Genomic DNA, 25,314 nt, shown 5'->3' with positions numbered 1-25,314 from the left:
TGTTTCCTCCCACAGTCCAAAGATGTGCAGGTTAGGTGGATTGGTCACACTAAAATACCCATATATGGTGTCCAGGCATGAACAGACTAGATGGATTAGCCATGGGAAATGCACGGTTACAGGGATAGGGTAGGATGTTTTTCAGAAGGTCAGTGTGGATTTGTTGAGCCAAATGGCCTGCTGTAGGGATTCTCATGATTCTTTGATAGTATCTTCCATACCTGTAAGTTTCCCAAGTCACATGGTCTCTCAAACTGAAAACAAAATCATCAACCCCTGAATTGTCTACTTAACAATACTAAGAATACCTAGAACAACACTGACCGCTAAATTCAAATTGGCATCTCACTACTACATTGGTGTGAATTGGGGGGGGCAATAACGTCAGAGACAACTACACTCCAAAAATAAATCAGTATGTTATGGAACCTACGTAGAGGGAATCTGATGATCTGTATATACTTCAAATTTCTATCCAGTTTAATTTTGTATTTGAGTAATCTTTGTTGTGCTAAACTAGCTCAAATGTAGCATACTCATCTGTTTGAAATTTGAACACAGCACTGAAAATGGGGTGAGCACATAATTTAGTTTGGATACGTCAGTCATAAAACAAATTATAATGAACAAGCCTAAACTTCATAAATACTAAACCAGTTAGGCAGTTTCAGGCAGAAATCCAGTGCATGCTCACAAAACTTAAGTTGTCAGATAGATGTAAACTCTAATCAGTGATAACAGGTCACTCTGGTCAAAAGCAATCAGCACCTCCAAATGGAAGAAAGAAAGTAATCAGTTTTAATGACTTGTTTAAACACGAGAACATTTTCACCACATTTTAACTACATAATTTCCATCTTCTTTTCACACAATTGCAAACATTTAATTTGTTTAAGAAACCAGAGACCATTTCAAAGCATGTGTACTATTCCCTTGCTTAGACTATAAAGTAAGGAGCACCCATGCCTGAAGCAATGTCATTTAAATTAGACAATATGTGATAGAATGGACTGAACATCTTCTCAAATGTTCTTCTTCCCCTCTGGGAAAGCTCACAACCTCCTGACTGGTGCTTCCTTGTTGACCAAAGATTGTAAAACTTGCCTTGGAGGCAAACACCAAAGATTCAATCCCACAACTGAGCTAACCCAATTAAACACATCAGAAATTTTCCTCAGGAAAAGTCATTCTTTACAGTTATTGGAACAAGAGTAGCTTTACATTTGTTGATGATGACTATTTAAAAATGCTAACCAAAAAGCACATCATGATTCGTAAGTTTGTGGATGGCATCATGGTATAGTGGACAGGGAAGAAAGTTACCTTAGAATACAACAGGATCTTGACCAACTGGGCCAGTAGGCCAAGGAATAGGTCATGTTGCATCTTGATACAATAAACCAGGGCCGAACTCATACAGTTAGTGGTAGGGCCTTGGGGAGTGTTGTCAAATGGAGACACCTAGGGCTGCAGGTACATGGTTCCTTGAAAGCAGCATCACAGGCAGTCAGGCTGGTGAAGGTGTTTGGCTTGCTTTCCTTCATTGGTAAAAGCACTGAGTACAAGAGTTGAGATATCATGTTGTAGCTGTACAAGACATTGGTAGACACTTTGCAAGGACAACATACAATTCTAGTCACCCTGCTATAGAAAGGATGTTATTGAACTGGAAAGGGTGCAAAACAAAAGGATTTGTAAGGAAGTATCAAAGATAATAGGAACTGCAGATGCTGGAGAATCTGAGATAACAAAGTATGGAGCTGGATGAACACAGTTGGCCAAGCAGTAGAGGAGCACAAAAGCTGACGTTTCGGGCCCAGACCCTCCATGAGAAATGGGGGAGGGGGAGAGGCAGGTCAAAGATGAATAGAGGAGAAGGTGCGTGGAGAGAAGACAAACCGGTCAAAAAGGCAGAGACGGAGTGGTAGAGGCAAGTGTAGGTGGGGAGGTAGGGAGGGGATAGATCAGTCCAAGGAGAACGGACAGGTCAAGGGGGCAGGATGAGGAACCACACCCAGCACTTCACCCTGCAACCACAGGAAGTGCTACACCTGTCCCCACACCTCCTCCCTCACTCCCATCCCAGGCCCCAAGAAGACTTTCCACATCAAGCAGATGTTCACTTGCACATCTGCCAATGAGGTATACTGCATCCGCTGTACCCATTGTGGCTTCCTCTACATTGGGGAAACCAAGCGGAGGCTTGGGGACCACTTTGCAGAACACCTACACTTGGTTCGTAATAAACAACTGCACCTCCCAGTCGCGAACCATTTCAGCTCCCCCTCCCATTCCTTAGACGACATGTGGCACTGCAGGAGGCCCAGGACAAACAACAATGCCACCCGAAAGCTGCACGAACAGCAACTCATTCTGCTTGGGAACCCTGCAGCCCAATGATATCAATGTGGATTTCACAAGCTTAAAATCTCCCCTCCCTCCACTGCATCCCCAAACCAGCCCAGCTCATCCCCACCTCCCTAACCTGTTCTTCCTCTCCCCTATCCCCTCCTCCCACCTAATGCTGCACCCCTATTTCCTTCCAACAAACCTCATCCAGCCCCTTGACCAGTCTGTAGTGCCCAGACTGACCTATCCCCTCCCTACCTTAACACATCTCTACTGGGTCCATCCCCACCTCTTTGACCTGTGTCTCCTCTCCACCCTTCTTCTCCTCTATCCATCTTTGATCCGCCTCCCCTTCTCTCCCCCTGCCCCTTATCTGATGGTCTCGGCCCGAAACGTCAGCTTTTGCGCTCAGAAGATGCTGCTTGGCCTAGTGTGTTCATCCAGCTCTACACTTTGTTCTCTTAGATTTTTAAGGATATTCCCGAGACTAGAGGGTTTGAATTATAAGGAGAGGCTGGGACTTCTCCCCCTTCAAGGTAGGAGGCTGAGGGCTGAGCAAGATCAACAAGTTGAGAAAACCTAGTTGGCATGGGTGAATTGGGCCAAACAGTCTGATCCCATGCTGTGTGGGAACAGAAATCAAACAAAAATCAGAAAATGCTAGAAACACAGTGGGAAAGTGGAGGTCCACTCGTTTAAGATTAACCGTGCATGTGAGAGACAGAAAAAAAAAGTGCAAGAAAAAAATGAAGTGAGAATTAGCCAGAGAGCTCAGCAGTCCACTTGCCTCCAGTGAACATGCTCTTGAAAACCAGCTCCTCTTCCTTCCTCCTTTGTATGCACATGTCCATTATAAAATGGAGTTTGCATAGGGTTTACATGTAACTGAAATAGGTTTTGTACACTGTGAGAGAACATTATGTTTGAACAGGTTAATGAGTTGGATTGCTACAACTCAGCCACTTTATTGTGTACAACGTGATGAAGTGTAAGATGTGATGAGGTGTTAACAGTGCTAATCGGTAAATAGTACCCGTTAAGATTCTGCAACTGTGAACTGTAAGAATTGAATTAGCTGTTACTGACTTTGATTGAGGCCCCAAATGGAGTGACAGATGGTACAGAAAGGGCTATTTTCCTAATACAGCATTTAGAGAAATAAATTAAATCACAATTTCTGGAGTTTTTTTTCAGCTAAACAGCTTCTTTTTGACCTAAAAGAAATATTTTGGTAAACTGAGTTTATATTTCATTCTATTACTTATGCAAGCTTCACCACATTGTCAATTTAACAACAGAATTACACATACAACATTCAAGTGTATAAGAGCAGTCAATCCTGACATAGTTTCCAGAAACACTGACGAAGTACGTGTCATCCACTATATCCTGCACAGATGGCTCAAACCTGCAAGGCTCCGTACTGACCTGCAGCACCAGTCCCCACTGGTATTATCAGGGTAGTTTGCCTAGACTGTAAAAGATTGGTGCCAATCTGGACAATCGAGTTCCTGCAACTGTTGGTCAACCTGAAACTTTCTTTCAGAGTTCTACTTCATGAAACACCATTTGTGGTGCTGGAAACTCTCAACAACATTCACTTTAAAAGTGTGCTCTTAAGTCCATATTTGGTCAGAATTTTTTTTAAAAAGACACTTGTGCACAATGCCAAGCATTCCTTGTGATTCTCCCTCATCCCCAAGAGAAATAATATTGCAAAATTACCTTTTTCCACACAGAACCTGTTAAACAGTTTCTTAGCACAACGAAGCATTCAGCCTAATCCTCAGTGAATGAGAAGTACAGCTATTAGACAATTAAATAAAGCTTGGCTATCTTCCAGAAACTCCAAAAGCCATGACATGAAAATGGTACCACTGAGGCTGTGGCATTCACACAGGCATGCCTGTACTCTAATGTCTGACAGAATCACAGAATTATAGAAATCCTACAGTATGGAAAGAAGCCCTTTGGCCTATCAAGTCTGTACCAATCCTCCAAAGAGCAACCCAACCAAACCAACTCCCCTACCTATCCCTGTAACTGTGCATTTGCTACCTAGGCACATCCCATCACTACAGACAATGTAGCATGGCCAATGCACCTAACCTGCACACCTCTGGACAGTGGGAGGAAACCAGAACACTCAGCAGATGCCCATGCAGAAATGGGAAGAACATGCAGCTCCACACAGAGTGTTGCCTGGGGATGGAACTGAACCTGGGTCCCTGGCACTGTGAGGCTGCAGTGCTAAACACTGTGCTGCCCCAAAGGAGTATTTGCTGGGGAAAATCAAACTGGGCTTCCCACGTGGTAGGCAAGAATTCTATCACTGAACCACCTAATAAACGCAAAATCCTTGTGAATCTTGCTTGCATATAACCAGAATTCCAGTACAGACAACAATTCACCCCCATGTATTCAGAAAACTTGCAAATGGAATTTGTATATAGTAAGATACGCAGAATTGGCTCAATAGTCTTCAGCTGTCCATATTAGTTGAGTTCAGCCAGGATAGTAACAGCTATCTTTTAAAAAAACAACAGAACAATGGATGCTGTAAATCAGAAACAAAAACAAAATTTACTGGAAAAGTTCAACAGGTTTGACAGCATCCGTGAAAAGAAATCAGTTAATGTTTTGGGTCTGATGACCCCTTCCTCAGTTCTGTTTTTGTTTGTGAACTGCAATCTTTTGATGCTTAATTGATATTCAATTAATTTTGCTGATAAATAATCAAATTTTATTGTCGATGTCTAATTTGCTCATATTTAATGAATGTTCATTTAGGGTCAACCTAATTTTTATACAGGGCCATAGCGGTGTACAGCACAGAAATAGAGCCCTTGCTGACCAGATATCCTAAACCAATCTAGTCCCATTTTCCAGAATTTGGACCTCTAACCCCTTCCTATTCATATACACATGCAGGAGCCTTTTAAAAGTTGTAGTTGTACCATCCTCCACCACTTCCTCTGGCAGTTCATTCCATGAATGCACCATGCTGCGTGAGAAAAAGTTCCCCCTTAGGTCCCTTTTAAATCTTTCCCATCTCACCTTAAACCTATGCCCTCTAGTTTGGGACTCCCCCAACCCAAGTAAAATTTTTTAAAAAAGTAAAATACATTGCTTATTACCTTATTTATGCCCCTGATGATTTTATAAACCTCTGTAAGGTCATCCCTCAGCCTTCAATGCTCCAGGAAAAACAGCCCAAGCCCATTCAGCCTCTCCCTATAGCTCAAGCCCTCCAATCCCGGCAACATCCTTGTAAATCTTTTCTGAACCTGTTCAGGTTCCACAATATTCTTCCTACAACATGGAGATCAAAATTGCATACAGTATTCCAATAGAGGCCAAACCAAGGACCTGTACAGCCACAACATGACCTCCCAACTCTTACATTCAATGCACCAACCAATAAAGGCAGGCCTCCTCATTATGTGGGGAGGTGGTGGCCTTGTGTATTATCGCTGGACTGCTAATTGAGAGACGAAGATAACATTCTGGAGATAGTAGGAAATGTAGATGCTGGAAAATCTGAGATGACAAAGTGTAGAGCTGGATGAACACAGCAGGCCAAGCAGCATTAGAGGAGCAGGAAGGCTGATGTTTCGGGCCTACACCCTTCCAAAATCCCAGGGGTCTAGGCCCGAAACGTCAGCCTTCCTGCTCCTCTGATACTGCTTGGCCTGCTGTGTTCATCCAGCTCTACACCTTGTTATCTATCATTCTGGAGACCTAGGTTTGAATCCTTCCACAGCAGATGGTGAATTTGAACTCAATAAAAATATTGTTCATTGCTGGAAAAACCCATCTGGTTCACTAATGTCATTTAAGGAAGGATACTCCCATCCTTGCCTGCTCTGGCCTATCATGTGTGCCAGACCCACAGCAATGTGGTTGACTCTCAATTAGGGATCGACAATAAATGCTGCCTAGCCAACGACGCCCCACATCCTATGAATGATTAAAAGGAAAAAAAACAAATGCCTTCTTTACTCTCCTATCTATCTGCAACTCCACTTTCAAGGAACAATGAACCCGCACTACAAGGTCTCTATCTTCAAAATATATATTTGATCACACCTCACAGAACACACAAGTCAGTAATATAAAGGATATAGCTTTACTACTACCACTGCCATAAGATCACTGCTCCACCAAACGAGGTAGCTCACACAGGCAGTGTGTGTCATTCCCAAGAATCATTGCATTTACATTCATCTTTAAAAGAAGCTCTGATTTTAGTTTTTGGCACATTGAATGATTCAGTCAGTACAAACAAACACAGCTTAAGCATCAGTTATTGTGGAATTCATGGCAAACAGTAAAAGTGGTCATGAGATGAAATTTTTAAATAACTCCATTAAACTTTAGTATGAATTGTAGTTACTGCTGCATTTTAAATGTTCCAAAATCTGTTTGTTCCAAAAAAACACAGGATTGAATAGTGAAAAGTATTGGGTTTACCATGTGCCTTTGTCTGAGAAATCAACATAAAAGAAAGCCTTGCATTTCTCACAACCTCAGGCAATCCCAAAGCAAACGAAGGACTTTTTGAAGTATAGTCACTCTAGTATGTAGAAATATGGGATCATTTTTGCAATCTGCGCAAACAGCCAAATTCACACGTACATAGGTTACTGAATCCAAGTTCCCGATGAGCATAATTCCCTTCTGGTGGGAGGTTTAAATGGTGAAAATACTCCTATCATTTCTTCCTCTTCCCATCACAAACACCAAACGATAACATGTAGCTATAATACATTCCGATGAATAATTAGTACAAATTAATGCTCTACCATCATTTCCAAAGTCACATTTGTTCTGTTGATCTAATTAATAAAAGGAACAACACGTGGAAACACAACAAAAAGACCCATGACAAAATAAAAGAACTGCGGATGCTGTAAATCAGAAACAAAAACAGAAGTTGCTGGAAAAACTCAGCAGGTTTGGTAGCATCTGCGAAGAGAAATTAGAGTTAATGTTCCGGGTCCGGTGACCCTTCCTCTCAAGAGCCTGAGACTGTCAGCCCACACTGAGTTACCTGCTCTCCGCTCGAGTCGCAATTTGAACATTACAGCAGTCTCAGCACCCGAAGCTCGGCGGTGGGGGTGGTGAAGCAGCCGGGTTAAAAATGTCAAATATTAACCAGGGCTCCTGCTCATTGATTATCTAGAGATGTCTTTTGTAAATGTCCTACGTAGTTAAATGACCTGCTGATAAACTGGCCAAAAACATGTGGGAAAAGAAGTTATTGGTTGAGGTGTCAGGAGGTAATCGGTATTTGTGAAACTACATCTCAACAAGTCAATGTTTTGACAAAATTTGCCAACAAGCCATTATTTTCTATTTCACTTTAAAACCATAACAATCCCAGTGTGCTTTTTATTCAGATAAATACTTTCATAATATTGGGATTGATGTACTTTACTACATAATGCAAACAGTAACATTCCAACAAGCAACAGTCAACAGGCACCTGACTCCATTAGCACTTAATTACACAATAAGCTTCATGTAGATTAAGCATTATTGTTTCAGTGCTGAGTAATAAGTCACAGAACAATGGATTGTAATGCCACTGAAACTGTTTTATATACATGAGTCACGCAGGAACGTAAGCAGTATTCGTTTATTTCTGTCCTGCCCTCAAGTTTTTGAATACCTGATCTGAAACCTGTTCACAAATCAGTCATTCATACAAGGGCTCTCCTCAATGGCTAAGCAAGTTTACTGAAACAAGTGAACTGAAAAGATGCTTGGCTGAAGTACTAGAATGGGTGTTTGCAGTTCTATGGCTACCAGCGGGAAAATAGGAACTATTTTTGTGAAAAAGGTATGACGATCTGGAATGTGCACCTAAAAGGGTGGTGAAAGTAAATTCAATTTTATCTTCCAAAACAAAAATCTGATAAATTCATGAACGGGAAACATTTGCAGGGATGAGATAGAGACCCGAAACAGAAACAGAAGTGGCTGGACTCATTGATTATCTCTTTCAAAAAAAGTGACTCAGGCATGATGGGTCAAATGGCTTCAGCCCCATGGGGCTGGAAGATTCCGTTGCCATGATGCATCCATACATGTCACACTAAATAGCAAGATGCTGGAGATCTAAAATAAAAACAAAACATGCTGAAAATACTCAGCAGGTCAAGCAGCATCTCTGGCAAGGGACAGGATTAACATTTCACATCCACAATGAGATCTCACTGAGAAGTCATGACGAACTGCCACAAATTCTTTAAACTCAAGAGGGGTTGCAATTCCAAGGTCTGCTCTCTCCCTCACCCAAACACCACTTTAATTTTCTTGGTATTAAGCAGTTTTAACTTGTCGATTCCAAGACTGAGTTTTGATTGTGCATCAACAGACTATTTATTTCACTATGGGGGACAAACCTGTTTCTGATCCTATCCTCACACAAAAATCAATAGATAATGGGCAGGCATCATTGTACAACTGTGAGGAGTGGGAGCCCTAGCTGATTTTAAATCTCATTCATAGCCTGGAAAAGTAAACCCAATTACAATATTCTATTGCTATAGAAACTGAGTCAGTCTAGACTCTGAGCGAACAAGGTGCCATTCTGGTGTTTGTGTTTCAGCTCTCACCAGACAGGTCTCCTGCTTCCTAAGCCTCAGGTTGCTATTCATGCTTATCTTTACAGCACAAAAAAATTCTAATTTATATCAAACCTCTCCCAGCCTGAGGGCATCTCAGAGCATTTTATCCAGAATAAACTAAGCTTGAAACACACATAAACCCACACAGTAAGATTCCACAAATAGCATTGAGGCAATTAATCTGTTTTTGGTGGTATTGGTTGAGGGATAAACATTATTTAGGACAGCTCCAGGCTTCTTTCAGTGTTGCTACGTCATATTCTACACATATTCCAAAACTTCTGCTCTGTCAAGCCGGTGGTTCTCCTACTAATTGTCAGCTGAAATGGCAGCTACATTATATACACAAACTTTATGTAAGCCCAAAACCTTTCAATTCATGCACCACTTAATCAAAGTTGAAAACTTTCATAATAGAATGAGACAGAAATATTCAGCAGGTCAGGCAGCATTTACGGAGAGAGAAAGAGTTATTATTTTGAATCTTAAGATATTCTGATGAAAAGTCTTGTTAGGTTCAAAACATTAACTTGTATCTCACTCCAGATGTGAGTTTTTCTAGCATTCTCAATTTTTATTTCCAATCTCCAATGTTCATGGTACTTGGCTTTTATTTGAAAGCTTTTATGACTGGCAGAATCTATTTTGTAAACTACAAACACTAAACATAATAGTTATGGAAATTCAAGAAACAGCTAATTTATTTTAAAAGAGGATTTTTAAACATAGGAAGCATCTCAGTGATCTAATCATTAGATACAGTTAATCACTGCATTTACCTGTGTTTTCCAATGTTATTTTCATATACAGCAAGATTTTTTTTAAAAAGTCTAAATATTTCTTTCCCACATTCAGAATAATTCTATGAAGGAAATTGAAGGAAACATTCTATGATATTTCTATGAAATTGTGCTGTTTATTTCTGGGCATGCAACTCTACCTTATTTGGTCTGATGGGAGTAAAAGCAGAAAGGTATTTAAATTAGAATGTTAAACATGACAAATACAGCTTTGGGACATCTAAAATTGTAAGCATAATTTAAAATAGTGTAATAATCAAGGTTTGTCGTTCAGCTGCTTGCCTGGGTTCTGAATAATTATACAGCAAACAAACACTGATGGCACATCAGGTTTAAAAATCAGTCAAGAATTATACTTCAGCAAGTTCAAAATTCAATTTAATTATTGTTGGGGGGGGGGGGGGGGAGAAAGAGAGAGTGTTTCATTCCATTGATACTGTACGTTTCCCACACTACACTGTCCCAAAGGTGTCAAAGCTTAATGATATCCCTCATGCATGTGAATTAGAAGTTTCTGGTTTCAACTTCCGCTCCAGAAACTCGAGCACAAAACTGAGGTTGACATTTCACTGCAACACAGTTCTAGAACGTCAAACCTGTTATCTTTCAAATGAGACATTGAACATTTGGATGTTAAAGCTTCTGAGGACCAGTATGAAGAAAATCAGACCTCATCCCCAGTGTCTCCCTAATATTTGATCCACATACAATGTTGCAAACTGAGTGGTCACTATCATTTTTTTAAAAAAGATTCATTAATGCAATGTGGACGCCATTAGCAAGACTAGAATTTACTGCCCATCCCTAATTGCCCAGAGGGGCAGTTAATAGTCAACCACATCGCTGTGGGTCTGGGAGCCTGGATTGCAGTTTCCTCCCCTAAAAGGACACTGGTGGGGCAGATACGTTTTTCCAATAATTGACAATTCATGGTCATCATTAAACTCTTAATTCCAGATTTTATTGAATTCAAATATTCCACAACCTGCTGCAGCAGGATTCAAACCAACGTCCCCAGAACTTTACCTGGGAGTCAGGATTAACAATCCAGCAATAATGCCATAAGGCCGTCCCCTCCCCTACTGGCTCTAAAACTTTGCTGATTGCAAATTAACTGTTTCCTGCACTACTCTTTCAAATCTTCATTTTACTGCTGTATTCATCATTACACCACAAATTTAAGATTTGATTAATACAGGAACATTTCAACATACTCAAATCAACCCAGTTTTAGTATTGTCAAAACAATGTTCCTTTCCCCAGCCCAGTATAGTGCTTTGATGGACCGTAACAGTACAGAATAGCAATTTATTGTCCCTTGTATTTATGAAAATACATTGAGATGTGCATATGTTGCCACAATTTGGCACCATTTTAATTACAGAAATTATAAAAAGGAATAATTGAGACAAAGTTAGGACAAAGTTCATCTTTTGTTTCCTCCATGGCAATGCTGTGGGATGCCACTGCCAAAGCCATCCGTGGGGCTGCCAAAGCAGGGAATTATTCAGCAGCACAATGGGAAATCAGAAAATACTAGAAAAGCATCCACATCACATAACTTTGTTTTCTTTTAGCTTATCATATAATTCAGAGGCAAAGTTACGAACATTTACGATTTAAGAATTATACTAAATAGTTACAAACAGTACACAAATGTTCTAGAAAAATTCCCTATTTAAGTATTGTAAATGTTGGCTAATCACATTTGCTTCAGCAAAACTAACTGCGAATACCCACATTAAAATAAACATATTTATAATTATAGCACAAGTGTAACAAACTGGGCTTGTATTGGTAGATTGTGGAGTTGTGCCTGGTGTATTAATAGGAACAGTCCAACTTTTCCAACTGGCAAAATAGCTTTCAAAATATCTGGTGAAGCAGCAGCCAGGAGAAGAGGCGAGTTTCAGGGAATGTTGAAAAAGATAAAAGGAAAGACAGGAAAATAAGACAAGACAGACCTTGAAGACCCTTTTATCTTTAAAATCTCTCACTGTAAATCACCCCAAAGTTGGTACATGCAGTTTGCTGGTTAGTACTGGTTGCTTTTCTTACGAAGAGCAAATAACTCCCAGTCAGTTTCTAGATTCGCAACTAAGGTCAAATAACTAAATTTCCTTTATAGAGGAAAACGATTCAGCATTTCTACCTGCATCATTATAAAATAATAGCTTCTTCCACATTAGCTTCTTAAGTCCACAAAGAAAATATGCCTTTCGGATGTACAAAAACTACAACATAACAATCCAACTTCTGTTAACAGCCACAGAAAAAGAATGTGCAGTTACAGAAAATACTGCTACATTATTACAATATCTGCTTAAAAAAAAGGTGAATCATAGTTGAATAAACTGCAGAGTTTGAAATGTCAATTTTGCTCACGATTCGTCTGCTACATTTCTGACTTCAAATATATATTTTAAGGGGCGGGGGAGAAAGGGATGGAACGCAGACGACAAAACAATATCTTTACTATAGAACAGAGGAAGAAAAACGGGACAGTCAACACAAATCAGATATATCAATCGTATTACTTCGCAACATTACTGGAAGCCTTGGAATAAGTTTTTCACATACTATCTCATCCACAGAATACACGTACCAAACGGAAAGAAGAAAATACTTTCTTTTGCAGCTCAAACAAAAACATAATTTTTAAAAATAACAAAGTTAATGTCTTCCATGAATGGAACTACACCCAAATTAAATCAACAAGAGCTGCAGATGCTGAAAATCTGAAACAAATTCAAAGTGCTGGAGAAACTCCAAGTCTAGCAGCAACTGTAGAGTGACAAACAGAGTTAACATTGAGTCCAATGATCCTTTGTCAGAACTAGGTGGGAAAGGGTGATATTTATGATGACAGGGTGACAGAGCAGGGGGAGGGTAAACAGAGTACATGGAGATGGAGCCCAGAAAGGAGGGAGCAAAAGGGATAAGCAACATATAGCTGATAAGGTGAGAGACAGAGGATGCTAACGAGAAGTTTACATACTTGAAAATAGATTGACTGTACTGGCAGCAACACATACAAAACAGAACTCAAGGATACAGGGAGTAGGCTAACAAAAATAGAAGTGTCCATGTTCTGAAATTATTAACCTCATTGTTGAATCCTGAAGGCTGTAAAAGGTATCTAGTAAGAAGATCAGGTACTTTTCATCCAGCTTGCATTAAGCTTTGCTGGAGCAATACAGCAGGCCTAGGACCAAAATGGTGACAAGGGAACACAGTGGTACGAAGGGGCAGGAAACTAGAAACCCAGGGGCACTTTATGGACAGTCAGCAGGGGTTCTACAAAATGATCACCCAGACAGCGCTCGTCTCCTAGTGTAGTGTACAGGAAACTACATTGTGAGCAGTGAATACAGTGAAGTGCAGGCAAATCGCTGCTTCACCAAAAAGGAGTGTCTGGGGCTTTGGATAGCGAGGAGGAATAAGTACATGGTCAGGCATTGAACTTTCTGCAACTGCATGGGAAGGTACCATGAGAATCGAGGGAGATGTTCAGAGTGGAGCAGGAGTGCACCAGGGTACAGGGGCACTTAAATTGTCACAACCAAATTATAGTTTTTCCTTAGGTCTAATAAACCACATTTAAGGAGAGCAGATGCTAAGAATGAAATGCTATAAAAGGAACAATTGGGAATTATTAAAAAGGATTCAAAGGAAAAATGCAGCAGCATTAAGAATATTTACCAAAAATTGGCAGAGAGCGTACCCTTGAAACCAAATTAAAAAGAAAATCAGCAAAGAAAGTGGAAATATTAAGGGATGCGAAAATTGCACGACAAATTGTGGAACATACAACACCCTGGGGTTCAAATCCAATCTGTGCAGAATAGGAATTTCAGTAACAGTTTACAACTTAAACTTACAACACAAAATGTGATTGGTGGAGTGGGCCACGAGTATTGGAGTTTCATCAAAATCCAAATGGTACACTCAGGTCTTCCATGAAAGAAATCTACTGAACTTAACCAAATCAGGCCTATGTTTGGCTCTATTTAGCCACCTGGCTTACTTGAAGCTGTCTTCTGAAGAAGCCTACTTATGATTGTACCATTCCATACTTTAGAAAGCTTACTTTTAGAGGCAATTAAAGATGGAAAATAAAGCTGGCATCCCACATTCCCAAGAGCTGTTTTTGAAAGGAACGCAGGAACAACAGTCAGCTGCTGTATTTGACAATAGCTGATAGCAATAAGGGCATGGTCTGAACAAAGTTCTGTACAACAAAAAGCAGTGCAAAATGAGAGGAAGGGTTTGGAAAGCCTGTTTGGTTTTTCACTGAAAGTGAAGGTAAATAGGATCCAGGCCAACAAATTCCTTTAATGCTTTTGGCGGAATTGTTTGAGGAGACGGCAAATCTCTTCACTGGCATCTACTTGAATACTTTGTTAGGTTTGGGAGATAATTATGGACAGAAAAAGATCTCATTTGGAAAGGACACATAAGGACAAGTTTTGCCTGGACAGCTGACTGTTTTATCTAAGGAAGTTAAAGAGCTAAATGGATCTAGCCAGGTTGATCTTGGACAGGACAGCAGCAAATTATCTCCTAAGAGCTTTCATGTCCCCAGAGCATTCCAAAAGATTTCACATCCAAGGAAGTATTTTTTGCCACGTCGACATTCTTGTCATGTTTAAGAAACAGGAAGCGTATCTTCAAATAAGAGCCATGGAATCTTTTGCTTCCACCTGACATGGCTGGTGCAGCTTGCTTAAAATGTCTCATTCAACAAATGGCATCTTTGACAACTACTTAAACTTACACAACAACTTAACATAGTAAAATTTCCCAAATGGCATCAGAGATGCAGAGATGAAATCTGACACAGAGCCAAACATGGAAACATTAACACAGGTGATCAATAGCTTGCTGAAGGAGACAGGTTTTCATGAACCTGCAACATAATCCAGAGGCAAGAATGTTAACTCTGAACTAAAGCTGACAACAGGACAACAGAATCACGTCAGAATGAAAACTAATCATTGATGCAGTCCCAAGGGTTAACTGTTGGAGCTACTGTTACATATAGAAATGGAACATTGATCAAGCTAATGAAGTTTATGGTTGCCAAAACTGGAAGCAAACCAATGTCCAACTAATCAAAATGATCTGATCAACAGGAAAAGTGATCAACATGATATTAGTCAGATGTAAAAATATAAAAGTTATAAAGTAAGATGATCATGACTTGAGGCAAATGCGTAGAAAACAGTGCGAAGGGTCAAGGAAGTTGACGGGTAGGTCCATCAAGCCTAGAGTTCAACATTCACAGATGGAAAGAAATTAAAGTTAGTGATGCAATTGTATATGTCATGGTGGAGCCGCATCGAAAAAATTGCTCAATTTTTGCATCTGCATTAAAAGGAAAGATGTGCTATAAAAGAAGGGAGTTCAGAAATGAGTTGATGACACCCCACCTATCTGGGTGGGGTGTCATCCTCCAAAGCAACTTAGAATTGTTTCTGGTATAGAAATTTCCCATTTTGGTGAAAACCAGAAATGATTGCTTCTGTCAGTCATATTTGATAATCAGAATACACAGAGTTTAAAGTTAGGCATTTTAGAAAACCTATTGAAATAAGTGGATGAAAGAACGGAGGAATAGGGTACTGATAAAGCTGGTGGTATCAAAACTCCTGGCTGTTTAGAAAATAATCTATAGCTACTGGCAGGTTAAAGGTAAACACAAGGTAGCTTGGTAAACTAATCTTTTTTCCCCCCCAACCTAAGCAACAAAATGGGTCCTGAATAATTGGAGCTTTAGTAAACTCTACAGGGCAAAATCTCCTGGCAACTTAGCTGGTAATTACAGCATTAATGGAGTCAATCAAAACAGTAACAGCCCAAGATAATTCTCTGACTTGTACAAAATCAATTCATGAAAGAAAGTTCAGGCACTACATCTACCTAGACCACCGTTAACTCAGTTTTGTTACCTAATCTCCAAGCCACAACGTCAAGATCTTCAGCATGGGTAGGTCACAGCAGTGTGTACTACCCACAAGATGCACTTGAGAAATTTGTTAAAGATCTGTTGGACAGCAGTTTCCAAACCCACAATCATTTCCATCCAGGGAGGACAAAGGCAGCAGATACTTAAGAATACCATCACCTTCAAGTACCCCTCAAAACCACTCACCATCCTGACTTAAAAATATATCACTGTTCCCTCACTGTCACTGGGTCAAAATCCTGGAATATCCTCCCTAAAACCATTGTGGTTTTCAAGAATGCAGGTCATCACCATCTTCTCAACAGCAACTAGGGATGGGCAATAAATGCTTGCCAACCAGAAATGCCCACATAAAAAACAGAACAAAAAAAAATAAGAGGGTGGTGGGTGCCTGGGATGTACTGTCAGTGGCAGTGATGGTGGAAGCAGGCACGTTAGCAACAATTAAGGTGTAACTTGATAGACATGAACGGGAGGCAAACAGAGATGTAGAAGCCATGCATGGGCAATAAAATAGTGGGTCTAAATAACGATTAGAAATCGGTGCAGGCTTGTTCCTATGCTGCACTGCATTGTATTGACACAGTTCAATGATTAATTCTGTGGACAACTAAACATTATCATGGACACAAAGTCAACCAACTTTTGAGAAACATTCCTCTTTTGCAACAGCAGTAAAGAGAATATTCCCAAATTGCAAAGCAAAGAGAAAGGGGCAAAAAATCTGCAATCACAACTTTGCAGCCTTTCTACAATAGATCCTTGGTGCTTTTCCACTTCTCATTTCTGAACATTAACCGCCACACTGACGAGATGAGGCAGAAGAAACCCCGCAAAAACCTCAACAATAAATAAATAAATATATGTGGTGCCTGGTGGACATTTGATAAAAGGAAGGGCTGGTAAGTTTTACTCTGTTCAATGCAGATCGACCAGGATCAGCTGCATTCAAATAGCCCAGAAGTTGCCTTTGGCCCGACTTTAATCACTGTTTCATAGGGGGAAGGGGGAAAGTGGAGGGGTGAGGGGGAGACATGAAGCGCTGGGAGGGTCTCCAAGGCAAGGGAGTAAATGGGTGAGGGGATAGAGACAGAGGACAGGTGGATGAGGGGGGTTGAAAAAGATGCAGTATCTCGAGGTGGATGTGTAGGGAGAGTGATGGGGAACTATCCATCCCCGTAACCGACATCCCTGGGAGTTGTAGTCCTGCATGGCCCACCGGTAACACAAGCACTCAGAGGAAATCACACTGGCAAACTACAACTCCCGAGAGGCATTTCGAACGGCGTCGAGGCGCCTGCGCAATAAGTCTACTGCCCGTGGTGTTTATCATTACTGTTGATGAACCATTTATCCAGCTAGTGAAACCGAACTTTAAACCCCGAGGGGCATTGGGCGGGGGGGGGGACATGGCCCCGCCCGCGATTCCGCAAAATCAGGTGCCAATTGGCTGAAAGGGCCGCGCCGAAGCACCGGAGAGGCTTTCGAATTGGTCGAGCCGGCTGCCCATCAACGGCGCTGATCGGGATGTTTCCGTTGAAGTTAGGTTGAGAAACCAAAAGCAAAATCTCGCATTTTGGAGAAATCCTTAACCCGATTAAGGGAAAGCGGCGCCCTCCCGGCACCAGGTCTCTCTCTCTCCTCACCACCCCCAGGAGAAGCCAGTAACAATAAAAAAAGGGATATAAAACACACACGAGTAGCATTTAGCGAGACACCGAACATTTCATGTGAAAACACACACTTTGGTCACCTCGGCGGAGAAGTTGGGGGTTCAGGCGGAGGAGGAGGGGGCTTTTTCTCTCTCTCTGGAGAGCTGCTGTTCCCGGGGGCGGGCGGGGGTTAGTTGGAAGGTTCTAGAAAACCCCATTACCCCTTCACTTTCTTGTTTAGGGGGTAGGGGTGCAACGAAACCGGCTGCACGGAGTTGGGGAGGGGGTAGGTAAACGAGTGGGAATTGCACCCCCCCCCCCCCCACCCGGCGGTTATCGGAACAGACCCACGCCGCCTCCTCCTCCTGTCCCTGTTTCTCAGCCCCGGGTAAGTAAAATCAGAAAGGAAGAGAAAAAAAAAGGAACAATAATATTTTTATGCGCGCACGCACACACATAAATATATAAAAAATAAAAAGCAGCTGTCCGGCCCGATTCCCGGGAGCTGCCTACTCACCGGTTGGAAACGGGCGGCTTGGAGGGTGAAGGTCGGGCTGGAGAAGGGTGATGTGTGCGGTTTTGTGTGAGAGAAGTCACAGGCTGGTCCGGTCAGCAGGAGCAGCGCCTCACCGTCGGGCTGACCTTCGCTTGTGAAGAGGGGCTCTCCCAACTGTCCGCCATGATGCTCCTTGTGTATTTAAATGGCAACTTCCCACAACCGAGTGAGCGGAGGGGGAGGGACACCACACACACACATATACACTCACTCACTCACTGAGTGTGAGAGGCACGGAGAGAGAGTGACAGGGGGGTGGGGACGGTAAAAGGAGGAGGAGGGCTGGGCTTTGGGCCCTCAGTCCGACCGATCAGACACACACACAGGGAAGCGACGGGCCATGTTCCTCCAACCTTCCCCTTCTATCTTTTCTTCCCCCGTTTTCCCTCTTTCGTCCCCTCTGCCTCTCTCTTCCCCCCTCTCTCTCTCACTTTTTTCCTCTCTTTTTCCCCCTTCTCTCTCTTTTCACCTCTTTCTCTCTCTCTCTTGTTTTCCCCTCTCTTTCCCTCTTTTTTTTTCTAAAAAAAAAATTTCTTTTGCAAACACCGCTCCCGTGCAGGAATAAAAACAAAAGCTTCCCCTCCCCTCATAAATAAAACCCCTGTCACCTGTCAAGGAAGGTGGCAGCTGTATGGGTCTATCTGCCTCATGGCAGACATTGTCCCTCCCCTGTTCTTAATTCCCCCAAACTCTGCTTCTCTCTCTTTGCCTCCACATAGACGCTGCAGATTTCTCCAGCAAATTTTTCCCCCTCTCTGTTTCAGGATTCTCCTCCAATTGTGCCCTGATGTCCCTACATAATCTATACAAGATTCTCTCTTTCATTGTGTTTGTTTTCACAGCAAGTTGCCTGTAACTGATAGCATGGGAGTGTGGAAAATCCAGAAGTGGCCAAACTATTGTTGCCAAATGATGGAAAGAAAGTGAACATAAACACCCAGTTGTCATTTTGAGGAAATAGATGAGGTACCTTACCATCTCTGACTAAATTTGTTGCCAATTATGTACAATTGTTCTGGTTCAAAGCAGGATAAAGTGTCTTGCAGTCATAAAGTCATACAGCACGGAAAAGACCCTTCGCTCCAACTAGTCCATGCTGACCATGTTCCAAAACTAAATTAGTCCCACCTGCCTGCTCCTGGCCCATATCGCTGCAAACTTTCCCTATTCATATACTCATCCAAAAGTCCTTTAAACATTTTAATTGTATCCACAGCCATTACTTCCTCAGGAAGTTCATTCCGCACCTGAATCCACTCTGTGTAAAAACTTAGCCCCCATGTCTTTTTTTTTATTTCTCTCTCTCCTCTCTCCTTAAAAATGTGCTTCCTAGTCTTGAAATCAATAAAGTATGAATGGGCTGTGCAAAGTGACAGCAGATTGACATCTCCACCAACCCCGCCATGCCACAACCTCTCATCAAGTAAAATTGGTCATAAGTTTATCGACACCTGTGGCTTCAGTTCATTTGGCTCTTCCCCAAATGCCCCAGGACTCTGCAGTTTGCCAATCACAGTGAAGAGAAAACACCTAACAGGGTCACTCCAATTTTTGTGTAATAAAGAGCACTGATTAGCACCACGTCCACCACCAGCCGCTGATTCTGGGACCATGCGGGTGTCCCATGAGGTGGATCAAAACTGCAAGCCAATGCGGATGAATGTCAGGCTGGATTCAATTTCGAAAACATCTTTACCTTGTTTACTTCAAAAACTAGAGTTTGAAGAACAGAGAGTTCGAGCTGTAGGGCTGGAGAATGTTACAATGATAGGAAATTGCAAGGCCACAAAAGGATTTAAATAGGAGGATGAGAATTTTATGTATTATACTGTTACACTTTGGGATTCAGATGTGTCTTCGGGAACAAAGACTGTTCATGTCCTATTAGGAGTAATGTACATAAGTAATGTGGACACAAATAGATTTGCAAACAAGTAGCGTGATTCAGCCTTTAACAGAAATGCTTGTCCTGCTGTGTTCATCCAGCTCCACATCTTGTTATCTCGGATTCTTCAGCATCTGCAGTTGCTATTCTCTCTGATTCAGCCTTTAGATACCTCTACATTGGCACTGTGAAATGCAGAGAAGGAAGGGCACTTTTCAGGCTAAATTTGCATTTATATTTAGCATTTTTATTGGCACTTCAGAGTCATAATTAGAGAAAAGTAGATATTAAGCTAGTGAAGGAGGTTGCAGGAGGGCAATGAGTTGACGCTTAAAAGGGTCAGAAAGAAAACTTGAAGGTGGAGAGGATTAGGAAGGAAATTAGAGCCTAGGCTGGGAAAACTGTAAACATAATTTTCAACTTTAGGGCAAAGAATGTAATACAAGTCCACGGTCAGAGAAATGTCATTCTATTGTTTATGCGGGTGGGGGTAGAATTGTAGGGGCTTGCGTGAGGTGGCTGAGGCTGCGAAGGATTTACTCATGGGTGAGAATTTAAGATGGCATTATTTGGGGCCTGAGACCTATGGTAAGTCACCAAGATCACATTTAATTGGAGAATAGATTTCCAGATAAAATTAATTGCTTTCATTGGTCTGTAAATGTTAACTATCAAAGTGAATTGTTGATACTTGGGGAAGAAAGAATCTGAGTTATCTGAAAACAGAAGGAAAAACTACAAGCACAGATTCATAGTGTTTAACAAGATTTAACAAAATGGGTGCCTAAATGAGGTAGCATGGGAATCAGTTGCTAGGAAGGGATATATTACGTTAAGAATCAGAACAAATAATGCATTAAAATATAATTGGGATATGTATATGAATACACCAATGAAAGGAAGTTTTCTAATGACTGCCTTTCTTTCCCCAGTTTTTGCACTCAGCTTTTAAGAAATGTATGTCCACAGTACCAAAACTATTAACGAGGGTTGCAAAATTGAAGCAACATCAAGACAAGGTGTTTAGACACTATTGCTGTTTAAAATGTCTTCAAATCAAGAGGCCTCAATGATGAATTACACCTGTTTTGCACATTTCTGATTATGATTTTTAGGCTTGTTCATTTGCTATATGTGCACTGACCATCTGCTCAGGGGGCCATAGAGTAGGCTGGTGAATTGTAAACTACTCAGATCACTGATGAGAAAGGACAATCTAAGAAGAATCTCGAGATCACAGGAGAAATAACCAATAGAAGTAAGAGCATGAGAGAGGGCAGGGATTAGTAAAGATATCAAGAAAAGAGTAACAAAAGAAATATATAAAGGGAGAATAATAGACACTGAGAGAAAAAGGAAATAAAAATAATCATGATAAAATAATTTAACACATGACTTTATGGGTGTGGGAAAATGAATTTATCTCAAATTTCCGTACATGAATGTTTGAAATATTAGGAACAATTTATTTTTAGTAAACTGAGAACCTTCCTGGAGGGGAGTTCATTAGAAAGACTTTGTTTAACAATGACGATGTTTCAGCAAATGTGCTGATAATTTTCACTGATGTGAAAACATAGAAAAATAGGAATAGCCAATTTGGCCCCTCTAGCCTGCTCCACTCTTCCCAATTGTAGCTGATCATCTATGTCAACACCAGTTTCCTGTGCTATCCTCATATCCCTTGACGTCAACAGTATCTAGAAATTTATTTATTTCTGGCTTGAACATACTCAATGATTGCCCAGAGGACTGTGGATTCCCAGAGAATTCCAATGATCACCATCCTCTAAGTGAAGAAATTCTCCTTATCAGTCCTAAATGATTTCCCCCTAATTCTGAGACCCTGTCTCTGGTTTTTGAGACTCCTAGAAATGGAAAATAATCTTTCTGCATCCACCCTGTCTACCCTTTAAAAATTGTGTAAGGCTCTTCTAAACTCTAGAGAATGCAGGATCAATTGTGTCCAATTTTGGGCCCCACACCTCAGGAAGGACATACTAGCCCTGGAGCATGTCCAGCAGAGATTCACACGGATGATCCCTGGAATGGTAGGTTTAACGTAGGATGAACGGCTAAGGATCCTGGGATCGTACTCATTAGAGTTTAGAAGGTTGAGGGGAGATCTAACAGAAACTTTCAAGATAATGTATGGTTTAGAAGGGGTGGACACTAGGAAGTTGTTTCCGTTAGGCGGGGAGCCTAGGACCCATGGGCACAGCCTTAAAATTAGAGGGGGTAAATTTAAAACTTAAATGAGATAACATTTCTTCAGCCAGAGAGTGGTGGGCTTGTGGAATTCATTGCCGCAGAGTGCAGTGGAGGCCGAGACGTTGGATGCCTTCAAGGCAGAGATCGACAAATTCTTGATCTCAAAAGGAATCAAGGGCTACGGGGAGAGTGCAGGCAAGTGGAGTTGAAATGCCCATCAGCCATGATTTAAATGGCGGGGTGGACTTGATGGGCTGAATGGCCTTACTTCCACTCCTATGTCTTACGGTCTTATGGTCTAAGCTCTTCAACGTATCCCCATAGGACAATCTGCCATCTGGTAAACCTCCATAAGTACATCCTACTTTGGCTAAGCTGCACATAATACTTCAGAAGCAGTCTCACTAAGACTGTTTGTAATCAAAATCTTTGCTGTATCAAGTCCTTGTGGTAAAAAGCCAACATACGATTTGCCTTCCTAATTGTTTGCTGCACTTGCACATTTGCTTTAAATGACTTGTGCACAAGGACACCCAGGTCCCTTTGTTCATCAACACTTCTCAAAGTCATTTAAGAAATATTCTGCACCATTGGTCTTCCTACCAAACTGGACAACCTTACCACATTATAATCCATCTGCCAAATCTATGCTCACACACTCATCCTGTCGTAATCCCACTGAAGTCTCTTTGGATTCTCTTCACAATAATAATTTTCACTGATGTTTGTGTGACCTGCAAACTACATTTGGTTCCCACATCCAAATTGATATATATTGTGAACAGCTGGAATCCAAGCATTAATCCCAACAGTACTCCGCTAGTGACAGTCTGCCAAGCTGACAGTGATTCATTTATTTCTATTGTGTTTTCCTTTCAGTCAACTAATCTTTAATCTAAACCAATATATCACCTTCCATCATATGTGCTCTAATTTTGTTTACTAACCTCCTCTGTGGGACGAGAAACAAACTGTACTTTTATGTGGATGATTATTAATGCAAATGAACATATCTAGGCTAGGGTGGGTGCATTATGGATATCCAGGCAAATGGGGAGTATTTCATCACACTCCCAAATTATGTTATGTAGATGGTAGAAGACTGTGGGGAATCAACTCACTGAAGTATTCCTCGGCTTTGACTTGTTGTTGTAGCCACTGTATTTATAATTGTACGATCACTGAATCCCTACAGTGTGGAAACAGGCCATTCACCCCATCAAGTCCACACCAATCCACTAAAGAGCATCCCACCCAGATACACCCCATCCCTGTAACGCTGACTTTCCTATGGCTAACCCACCTAAGCTGCACATCCCTGACACTACAGGCAATTTAGCCTGGCCAATCCACCTAACCTGCACATCTTTGGACTCCGGGAGAAAACTGGAGCACCTGGAGGAAACCTGTGTAGAAATGTGCAAACTCCACACAGACAGTCACCTGATGGTGGAATTGAACCCAGGTTCCTGGCGCTGTGAGGCAGCAGTGCTAACCACTGAGATTCCATGCCACCCCCTAACTAATCCAGTTCAGTTTCTGGTCAACAATAACCCCCAGGATGTTGATATTGGAGGATTTAGTGATGATAAAGTTATTGAATGTCAAGAGATGATTGTTAGATTCTCTCTACTTGGAGATGGTCATTCCCTGGCATTTTTGTTGCCTGAATGGTACTTGCCACTTGTCAGTTCAAACTTGGATATTGTCTAAGCTTTGCTGCATTTAGATATGGACTGCTTCAGTATATGAGGAGATACGAACGGACTTTGCACAATCATTACCAGATATCTGGACTTTAACTTTATGATAAATTTGAGATAATTAATAAGCAGCTAAAGATGAAGCATAGGATACCACCCAGCGGAACACCGAAGATGTCCTGAAGCTCAGTGAGATAACTGACTTCCAACAACTACAATCATCATCTTTTGTGTAAGGTATTACTCTTATAAGCAAAGAGCTTTCACCTTCTTCCCATTGACTCCAGTTTTGCCAAGGGTTCTTGATGCCACACTTGGGGAGATGCAACCTTGATGGCAAGGGGCTGAGAGGTTATTTCCTTTTGCGGGTGAGTCTAGGACCAGAGGGCATTATTTCAGTACAAGGGGTCACCCATTTAAGACAAAAAAAGGAGGAATTTCTTACCTCAGAGGATACTGAACTCATGGAATTCTTTGTCATAGCTGTGTGGCTAGGAATAGTCATAGAACCACAGAAATGTTGTGCTGCATAAACAGGCCGTTTGACCTATTATGCCTGCAGTAGCTTGTTAAATAAGCATCATTACCTAACACCATTCTCCTGCTCTTTGCCCGAAATTATTTTTAACCAAGTAATTGTCCAGTGCCCTCCTGAGTGTCCCAATTGAACACCACATTTTCAATGGGCTGAATGGCCTTCTTCTGCTTTTGGACTAAGTGTCAGAATGGAATCCAGATGGAAAAAGATTGCAACCTGTTTCACTGATGCTTCCTGGATGGGTTGCTGGGAGCAGAGAGCAATAATGGGTGGTTGTGGCGGGATTGGGGCGCTGGAGGAGAGAGATGCAGTTCTCTAGCGACAGGAGGAAGAATGCTTGTTTAAGAGTGGAGAGAAAATGCAGTTTGCTAATATTCCTGTTCCCATTGTCTCCAGGCTATTAATGTAGTCTTTTGCAAAACCAGTGGTATGCACTGGGTAATTGACATTGGAAGCATGAGGTGCACCATTCTGCCCAATAAAGAGTAACACCCAATGACGGGGATAAAAATCACAGGCCCCAGTGCTTCTTCTGACTGGGCCCATTACCTCACCCTTGGTTCCCAACCCAGGCACAGTGACCATGCATCTAACCCATGTACAATAGACACCCTAGAAGGGACAAAAAAACTGCAGATGCTGGAATCCAGTTAGACTAACAGGAGACTGGAAGGACACAACAAGCTAAGCAGTATCTGGAGGAAAGGAGCAGTCAATGTTTCGGGTATTACCTTTCTTCAGGACTGTTTGTGAGGGCAGGGGCAAATGCAGATAAAGAGTGGGGGAGAGGAGTGATTGAAGAGCACCTTATCTTCTACCTGGGCACCCTACAGCCTGGTGGACTCATAATTGAGTCCTCCAATTTCAAATAACTTTCCCACCCATTCCCCACTTCCCCTTCCAGCCTCCCCTCCCTTCCATTCTACCTTCTGACCCTCCTTTCCAGCCACCAACCGGATTCATCCCTCCCATCAACCAACAGGTTATACCTCTTACCAGTGTCTACCTTTCACCACC

The 25,314-nt window shown here is 41.6% G+C and overlaps 1 protein-coding gene across 2 annotated transcripts in view; it reads right to left on the bottom strand.

The window, feature by feature from the left end:
- The window catches only part of ncoa2 (nuclear receptor coactivator 2), a 282,597-nt gene extending 264,471 nt beyond the window's left edge, over window positions 1-18,126 (bottom strand). For both annotated transcript variants that reach the window (XM_048528567.2, XM_048528568.2), the window contains exon 1: window positions 17,922-18,126. The gene's annotated coding sequence lies outside the window, so the exon portion shown is untranslated. The remainder of the gene's footprint in view (window positions 1-17,921) is intronic.
- Between the last annotated feature and the right edge of the window lie 7,188 nt (window positions 18,127-25,314).

This window comes from Stegostoma tigrinum, chromosome 5 (assembly GCF_030684315.1).
Source record: "Stegostoma tigrinum isolate sSteTig4 chromosome 5, sSteTig4.hap1, whole genome shotgun sequence".
Classification (NCBI taxonomy): Eukaryota; Metazoa; Chordata; class Chondrichthyes; order Orectolobiformes; family Stegostomatidae; genus Stegostoma; species Stegostoma tigrinum.
This window is presented reverse-complemented; position numbering and strand designations above follow the sequence as displayed.